Here is a 9,699-nt window from a genome sequence, read left to right as displayed (position 1 = left end):
TCAAATTTATAGGGTGTTGGGATTAGTTGAAAAAATTTAGAGTTATAAGGATTAACAATTGATGCTTCAAATAAAAATGTGATATAGCTATAAAACTCATACATTTAAATGTTGGTGTTTATAATGGCTTGGGTTTGGGGTAAAATTTTCCCACATACAATAATTAATTGGTATTTAATCAAGGTTAAATATATTGATAAATTGAAAACATAATTAATCATTATCAATTAATTTTTTTGGTGAAGTTAAAATTTGTATTTCTTGTTAATGTATGTTACAATTTATAATTGATATGGTTTTCCATTAGACGGGCTTGAACAAATGCAAAATTTCAATTTTTTCAAGTGTCTTTGTGCAAAACTTAAACCGGTCAACTAAGTCTAGAAAACTAAAAAGAGTATTTGGATCTTGGGCTTTAGAAAATTGATACAAACAAAAATAATGCATGAAACTTAACAAAAAAATATTCGGGAGATAGAATGAAAATCAAAACCTTCTACTGGGATGGTATCCTTGTTGTCTCCGGGAAAGAAACCTAGACCTAAGGGGCTGCCCTAGACCTAACTTTTAATTTTATTTCTTTAACATTTTAATTTTATTTCAACTTTTTACTTTGATAATTTATTTCATATATATTTTTCTATATCTAATATTTCCACCAAATATAAGAAACTAAAATTATTATACAAATAAACTAGCCTAAACCAATAGTAATATTTCATATATTTTTTTCTATATGTAATACTTCCTCCAAATATAAGAAACTAAAATTGTCATGCAAATAAACTCACGTAAAACAGAAGTAACAGAAACTAAAATTATTATGCATATAAATTATATGTAAACTGGTAGTAAATGCACTAAAATGGGGCAATAAAGTTGCTTTCTCTCTTAAAAATATCTAAAAGTAACAAATATCCGAAGAGAAAGTGAATCTGAAAATAAAAAGAAATTGTACTTAAACAACACGATATCCCGCATTGCTTAAAAAGAAACTGTACTTAAACAACACCATATCACTATCTATGAGCTACGTGACGACTAAAGAGAGGTAGACTAAGCATCTCGCTGGAGTGCTGACTTCTCCTGCATTGCGTGGAACTGAAGTGCTCGGAGAGTCGGTTCTCCTATAAATATTCCACAACAGGAAACTGCGGACATCAAGAAACTCCTGCTACGCGGGTAAACTCTATTTAGGTAGCCCGGGAATAATAGTAGTAATATTAATAAACAATAAAAATCTTAATAAGGAGGAAAGTATCAATAGTCCTAGGGATCTGTTAATCTCAACCATGAGAACACTAACATAATTAATCTTAGGGGATTTCGAAGCAAGGAACTAGGTGGGTGTAGGGGCAGGAAGGCCTACAAGTGGAGGACATGAGGCTTGGACAAGGACAGGTGTGAGTATGGGAGGCAAACTATAAGGACCTGCGGTCCAAGGCACGACTGCCACGCCAAGTGTGGTGAGTTTGATGAACAAACGAGTGCATGGTTGGACGAGTTAACAAATGGCAGAGCGAAACACTTGGAGTGTGCGTGCGAAAGTGTTGAGGTAAAGTCATGTATTAATAGAGGACGAGCTGGTGGGTTCGTTCGAACAAGCCGACGACGAAGGATTGTAATTTGGGGCATTGGTCGATGGGCCTACCTATCGAATAGGCAAACGAAGGCATTGGTTGGTCATCAAAAGTGCAGGTCGGCCAAGGATGGCACGACCACCATGAAGCATATATTATATGCAAAGATTGGAGCAAAGACATTCATTCAAACTTCATCATTCGAGCATCAAGTAAGGAGGTGTGAAGAGGTGTTAGAAGGCCGAGTGGAGGCGCAGGTCTATGCACCCGTTCTCGGGCAGTAGCACACGGTGATCACACAAAAGACTTGGATGTTGGGTGAGGGCGCGGGTGAAGGTGCCCGTCGTTCGGACGAGGAGTGCGGGTGGTGACTCGGGTGGGTCGCCCGCCCGTCGTGTAGGAGGAAACACGAAGGGTGTCTCGGGTGACTCAGGTAGGTCGCCCGCCCATCGTGCAAGTGTATGCGATGGAGACTCGGGTGAGGTCACCGCTGGGTGAAATGAAGTGGGTGAAATGAAGGTAAACGAGTGACTCGGATGAGGTCGCTCGCCCATCGTACAAGGGTGAATGGGTGACTCGGGTGAGGTCGCCCGCCCGTCGTGCAAGGTGAATGAAGTTCGGTTGAGGAGTGTGGTTGGCGGTCCGTGTGAGGGCGCGCCCACCCAACTCGGACAAGGAACTCAGTTGGCACACGAAGGTGTGGCCTTGTTGTAAAATTGGCTAAGTATGAAACTTGGTGTTTCCAAGTATACTTGTAAAACTTTGTAAACATTGTAAAGATGAATAATATATTATATTCAGGCAGACTCATTGTTCAGGGAGTTTCCCCTCCCTTTATACTGTGCAATTGTGTTCTTCATGTATAATTGCTGATGATAATGAATGTGTATGGGTGTTCATTGGTATACAGGAAACATATACTTGGTTGCGAAAAACAAACTAAGTAGACTAATGGTTAAGCGTAGTCCATGAACATAAGTATTGGTGAAAAGAAAGTGTTCAGTGGTTCCGCATCTCACCAAGTACGGTTGAAAGACTACCGTAGGCCTGGGGGCGTGACAGTTGGTATCAAAGCTAGTCTGAAGACTTGGAGGAGTCTTGCAGGAAGCTGGGTGAAGCAAGTGCATATACACTTGATAGTTGGTGACAGTGGAAGAAAGTACTTGCAGGTGAAGGAAGTTGGTTTCACATACAAGTGGAATAAGAGCTGGTTCATGGTTGCAGGGATCTTGGTGAAGCTGGTGAACTGAATCAAGGAGCTGATTCTATGAAGACCGAAGACTTGAAAGCGAGTTCAAGTTTTGCAGGTGACAGGTGGAATATCAGGGTGATTCGGGTGAATGGTGAAATAGGTTTAGCAGAGGTGAAGCTTTGTTCTTAGGCCAAGCTGAACGACAAGGCATGACAGGTTTGGAAGAATGTGAAGGGAAGCTCTTGCTTACCTTATACAGGTTGAAGCGGATGAAAGAAGAGAACCCCTGGATTTGAAAGGAACTTGAAGTCTTGGAAAGGAATGTTGAAGACGAACTTCTTCAACTTGGTTGGACAATGGAGCAGGATGAAGTTGCAGATTGTGCTAACCAGGAAGAGGAAGCTGTGATGATTGAGGATGTTGCAGATGTGACAACGATGGAGGATGAACTTGAGATTGATCAAGTTGGGCCAGGATCGTGCAGTTTGTAGACATGGATGGATGAGGATACTCACATGGAGGAGCCTCATGATGATTATGTAAGTATTATTGATACTTGTGTTTCACTTGAGCATTTGGTGGATGAATCGTATGCAAGGAAGAGCAAAGTTAGTTTGCCGATGCAAGGGAGCATCTTACCATGGATGTCTATAATGAGACCTTGTATGGAGAGGCAAGGATTGTTGATTGTTGTAGGACTTGTTGGGGTTGTTTGTGACCTTATGGTAGAAGGTGCAAAGGACCGTGACAATGGAGGAACATGATGATCATTACGGATGAATGGGTCATGCTTTAGCCACATGGAGAATTGGCTAAGTGCCCGACATGACTCATGGATAGATTGGAGGAGGGCACACATTTGAGGTATGATGATACTTGGGTGGACTTCTCATGGCCGAGACCAAGAGAAACTCTTGGTGGAACCTTTAGTGGGGGAGCTGTGATGGAAGGAACTCGTGATGATGATGATATGGTTGGGTGACCGAGTTCACTAGACTGAAGATTGCGGAGTTGGATGATGATGACTGACTGTTGTGATGGGTCTACTTAGTTGGACTACATGGGAAACTTAGTCATGGACATCAGGGTGGAGACATGGAGCATGGCAGTCTTATGCAGGGACATTATGCAGGAGCAATTGTAGAGGTGTCATATGGGCATCCAATGAGGATTGCCAAGGCAAGGGTGTTGTGCAGGTAGATTTGCTGGTGTGACATGGAGATGTTTTACTTATGAGCCGATGGAGAGGTTGTGCACTCTTGTACGACAAGGCCATGGACTTGGATGGAGTTGTGAGTAGACTATGGAGCATTCCTACTACATGGAGAGCTGAATCATCTTGCAGAGACCTTTGGGCCGAGACTTGTATGCTTGCTTGATGTTGGTTGGAGATGACTCATGGAGCTCATGATGACATGAGATTGTTGTGAATTTTGGGGACTTCATATATAGTGGACTTGGAGGATCTAATGCATTGAGGAGCTGAGGTCAGAGACTTTGATGCAGGATGGGGTGCATACTTCCAAGTACATGTCTGGGTGTGGCTTGGAAGAGTGACTTGATGAGGAGGATTGATATGAGACACTTTGGAGTGATGGAGTTACAACAATGATGATGCCTTGGTGGCAACACTTGAGCATGGGTTGAGCCGAGACATAACCACTTCTGACACATGGGAGCTGATTGATCTATGATCACAAGCAACACATGGATAGATGAGACAGGTGTATACTTGTTTCTATGGCATACTTGAGGGATGACACATACAGATATGATGGAGGTTGCTTCATGGACCTGGATGTGGCACATCGAGAGTTGGAGTTTGATGAGATGGTCTCTTCATATTGGGGAGATACACATATGGATGATGATGTTGGGATATATGCAGCTGATTTCATGTAGCACATTGACACCAAACATCATGGACAACATGTTGCAGATGAGATGGAGTTTACTTCATGGACCTGAGCATGGCTTACACTTATATGGAGATGGATTCTAAATCGAGTTGAGGATGTGATGGGATGTTCCGAGAAACGGCTGATGGTGGCATGAGGATGTACATTCTCATGGTTTGAGCATGATAGTTGGACTGATCACCCGACTAGTTCAAACATGGGGTTGCAAAGTGTGCAAAGATGTGTTAGCATTTGTTGGAGTATCATGGCAGTAGTTCACACGATGACGATACATGATGAGGTCGACACGATATGTTGCAGGAAGCATGTAGCTTGAGATGGAGGGACTAGCCTTCCACGATGGGGAGCGGCATGTGGAGATTGTGATAGGGTGGTTGATGATCATGGATTGAGATGATTTTCTGATGTATGACATACCAATGGAGCATATGTCTTGGTATGCATATATTGGTGACAGATGACGAAGGATTGTAATTTGGGGCATTGGTTGATGGGCCGACCTATCGAATAGGCAAACGAAGGCATTGGTTGGTCATCAAAAGTGCAAGTCAGCCAAGGATGGCACGACCACCATGAAGCATATATATTATATGCGAAGATTGGAGTGAAGACATTCGTTCGAACTTCATCATTCGAGCATCAAGTAAGGAGGTGCGAAGAGGTGTTAGAAGGCCGAGTGGAGGCGCAGGTCTATGTGCCGATTCTCGGGCAGCAGCACACGGTGATCGTACGAAAGACTTGGATGTTGGGTGAGGGTGCGGGTGAAGGTGCCCATTGTTCGGACGAGGAGCGTGGGTGGTGACTCGGGTGGGTTGACCACCCATCATGCAGGAGGAAACGCGAAGGGTGTCTCGGATGACTCGGGTAGGTCACCCACTCGTCGTGAAAGTGTATGCGATGGAGACTCGGGTGAGGTTGCCGCCGGGTGAAACGAAGGTAAACGGGTGACTCGAATGAGGTCGCCCACCCATCATGCAAGGGTGAATGGGTGACTCAGATGAGGTCGCCCACCCGTCGTGCAAGGGTGAATGGGTGACTCGGGTGAGGTCGCTCGCCCGTCATGCAAGGTGAACGAAGTTTGGTTGAGGAGTGCGGTTGGCGGTCCATGTGAGGGTGCGCCCGCCCAACTCGGACAAGGAACTCAGTTGGCACACGAAGGTGTGGCCTTGTTGTAAAATTGGCTAAGTATGAAACTTGGTGTTTCCAAGTATACTTGTAAAGCTTTGTAAACATTGTAAAGCTGAATGATATATTATAATCGGGTAGACTCATTGTTCAGGGAGTTGCCCCTCCCTTTATACTGTGCAATTGTGTTCTTCATGTATAATTGCTGACGATAATGAATGTGTATGGGTGTTCATTGGTATAAAGGAAACATAATAATACTTGGTTGCGAAAAACAAACTAAGTAGACTAATGGTTAGGCGTAGTCCATTAACATAAGTATTGGTGAAAAGAAAGTGTTCGGTGGTGCCGCACCTCTCCATGTACGGTTGAAAGACTACCGTAGGCCTGGAGGTGTGACACAGAAGACTGGATGCTGCACAAAAAAGGATGTCAGAGTAGGGCACAAGCAAGGAGATAGTTGGAAAAGGATAGCGGATGAGCCCAACCAGAAACAGAGAAAAAAATCCATGCGCGGCGCAAGGAAACGGACATGGGCATCAAAATGGGGTTAACCAGCCAAGCTAGCAGCGCTGGTACTCTCAGTCTGCAGCACACAAATGGTGGAAGCTCAAACAGAGGCAAATTTTATGGCCAGCAGTTACCAAGGTGTAGCTAGCAGTTACCAAGGAGCAGCCGATAGGAGGATGGTTAACTCGAACGACACCGTTGATCTAGATGCAAGCAGACGAAACAACAATTTCTGAGCCTGAGGTCTAGCTTTGCGGGGATCCTAAACCTAGCGGATGGGGTGGAGGAAGAGGAGAAGACAACGAAGGGGGGTCTAAGGCAAGGGGAGGAAGTAACACTCAGAGGGGCAAAGGGAAGAAGCAAAAAGGGACAAGCAGAAGGCAATGCAAAAGACGGAAGAGGGTTCACCCAGGAAGAGAGGAGAACTAGCACGCTCCAAGTAGAAGTGGCAGATGTGGAAATGACCGCTTAGGGCAGGGAGGAAGGGTCATGGCAAAGGGAGACGGGGGAGAAGAGGAAAAAGCATAAGCTAATTAAGAGAAAAGAATCAGTTGCAAACCTGATCCTGGGAATGAATGTGTCAATAGATGAAGCCATAGAAGTCACAGATCTGACACTGGTTGGAAGGGAAAGAGGGAAAAAGCAATCAACAAATTTCATCCAGGAGTGGGCTTCCCATCACTGGAAGGAAGCCCTGGACTCAACCTTCCAAGTTTCGACACTCACAAAGGGATGGTTTATGGTTAAATTTGCAAAAAAAGAAGCGGTGGACTAGGTATTGGGCAGGAATTGGGCTTTCAGAGGGAACCCAATCCTGTTCAAATGATGGAATCATTTGTTTGACACCCAGATGGAAAGAGTGAACGAGTTACTAGTTTGGGTCTGCTTGTCAGGGCTCCCACGATTCCTCTGCATTGAATCAGTCTTCAGGTCCATCGGGAACCATATAGGGAAATACATGGAAACGAACATGTCCTTCTTACAAACCAGGGATCTGGGGATGGCTTTCATATTGGTAAGCCTCAATCCTTGGGTAGGATTGGTTGAAGAAATCCAGCTGCATTACAAAGAGTTCAAATACCTACAAAAACTCGACTATGAACACTTACCATTTTGATGCCACGGGTGTCACATCTATGGACACTTGGCAAAAGAATGCGTGATGGCCCATAGACGTAGAGGGAAGAAAAAGAAGGAGGAGACAGGGGGATCAGCATTGGAAATGCACAGAACCAACCCACCGGAAGGAAACACGGGGGAAGAGTCAATGGACATGGACACGGACGGACCCCAAAATAATTTAGATGGGAAAAAAGAAGAGCAGCAAAAGGCCACCCAGGACCAACAGCCTCCCATCCAGCTTGAAGGGAATGCAATGATCCAGGACTCTCAAGCTCACATTGAAGGAAGCCACACTATCACTAAAGAGGGTATGGGTCTAGCCTTAAACCCACCTTCTGTTTCTCCTGTAAATTCTTTAAATATAGATGAAACAGTGCCTGGTCCCTCCAAGCATCAGAACATTGTTGCTCCTATTTTTCCCTCAAAAAACATGCAAATTAAGAGTATAATTACCTCCATCCCCAACATAGATCTGAATCGTGAATACGCTCTAGCCAATGCTAATGCTCTAAGAGAAGAAACCCTCCTTGCCTCCAATATTTATAAACTTAGACCCCGAGAGAGAAAACCTCCCCCGTGGGGAACTTTGGAGGTAGTAGGAGGAATTGACATGCAATCCTCCCAACCAGAAGACAGGAAGACAAGAGGGAGAAAAACAAACCTATCCAAGGCTCAGCTAAGAGCCAAGATAGACATTACAGATGGCAAGAAAATGTCCATTTTTGAGGTGCTTAGAGTAGAAAAACCCCTTCCGGAGGTTAACCAATGATCATTCTCTCCTTGAATTGCAGAGGTTTAGCCAGCAACCCAAAAAAGATGGCCTTAAAAGAAGTATTCCATAATTACAATATGGATATACTTCTCCTTCTAGAAACCCTGGGAGTAGGCAAAGAGGTCCCCAAATCATTATCACAAATTCTGCCAAGCTATATTATCCAGGTCTTGCATGCCAAAGGCCATTCTGGGGGCCTAGCCATGGCATATAAGCAAGAGAAATTTAAAGCCCTAAACTCCTAGGGGATGGACCAGGTTATGGGGATGGAAGTCTAATCTCAAGAACTCTGCACCACTCTGTTGATAGTAAACATTTTTGGGCCCTGCCAGGGAAGAGCCCTCTTCTGAAAGACCCTCCTCTCCAAATCCTCTATGAAAAACCCCAACTTGGTAATCAAGGGAGACTTAAACTTCTCCATAGGCTCCTCTGAAACCTGGGGCCCCTTGGCCAGAGAAGATCAACTATCAGAAATTTTCACCAATATTTTTCGAGACAACAAATTACTAGACATTAACTTGCTTAAGCTAAGACCTACCTGGAGAAATAGAAGAGCAGGGGAAGGCCGTGTAGCAAAAAGACTGGACTGTTTTCTCCTTTAGGAGGAAGTAGCAGCAAAAATTCCAGCTTTTCATTAGTGGGTGGGTGAATCTGGGAACTCGAATCATATGTCAGTCTTGCTAGAACTATCCAATCTCCCCAAAAAACCAGCAGCCCCCTTCAAATTCAACCCTGCCTAGCGTCAAGAGGATTCCTTCAACTCCCTCTTTATGTCCACTTGGAGACCTGCAAGGACCAGTGACTCTGATAATAAAGCCTTCCCCTTTATGGAGAACCTAAAACACCTTTAAAAAGCCACAGTGAATTGGGCCAAGGAAAAGAAACTAAAAGAAGATGAAGACCTCATCCAAATAGGAAGGAATCTCCAATGGCTTGAAAGCCCTGAAGTCGATGGCTATGAAACCCAAGAAAAAAAAGGAAAAAATCATGCAGCACCAAGGCCAAAGGAATAAAATTCTCTTGGCAAGAGAGGAACAATGGCGAATGAAAGCAAAGCCATTTGGCTAAAGGCAGGGGATGAAAATACCAAATTCTTCCAAAACTATGCTAGAGGAAGGAAGTACACAAACACCATCTAGCACCTAAAAGAAGAACGAGGCAAAGAGGCCCAATCCTTCGAGGATCTGTCCCAGATGGACATAGGACACTTTCAGAACCTGTTCTCTGACCAACGCAAAATTTCCTTTGCAGAAGTAATCCAAACAACCTAGACTTTTCCTCGTTATGTGGAAGAAGAGGATTCATTGGAGCTAATGGGAGAAGTCTCCAGGGGGGAGGTGGAAGGAATAGTAAAAGCAATGCCAAAAGACAAAAGCCCTGGCCTAGACGGTTGGACAGTGGAACTGTTCCAACATTTCTTCAAGCAATTAGGGCAAGATCTTACCGAAGTTGTTGAAGAATCTAGAAGGAAAGGGGTAA

The sequence above is a fragment of the Pinus tabuliformis genome, chromosome 1_2 (assembly GCF_031772625.1).
Source record: "Pinus tabuliformis cultivar Carrire ecotype Pingquan chromosome 1_2, CPIR1, whole genome shotgun sequence".
NCBI lineage: Eukaryota > Viridiplantae > Streptophyta > Pinopsida > Pinales > Pinaceae > Pinus > Pinus tabuliformis.
The sequence above is the reverse complement of the archived record's forward strand: the minus strand, read 5'-3'. Positions refer to the sequence as shown.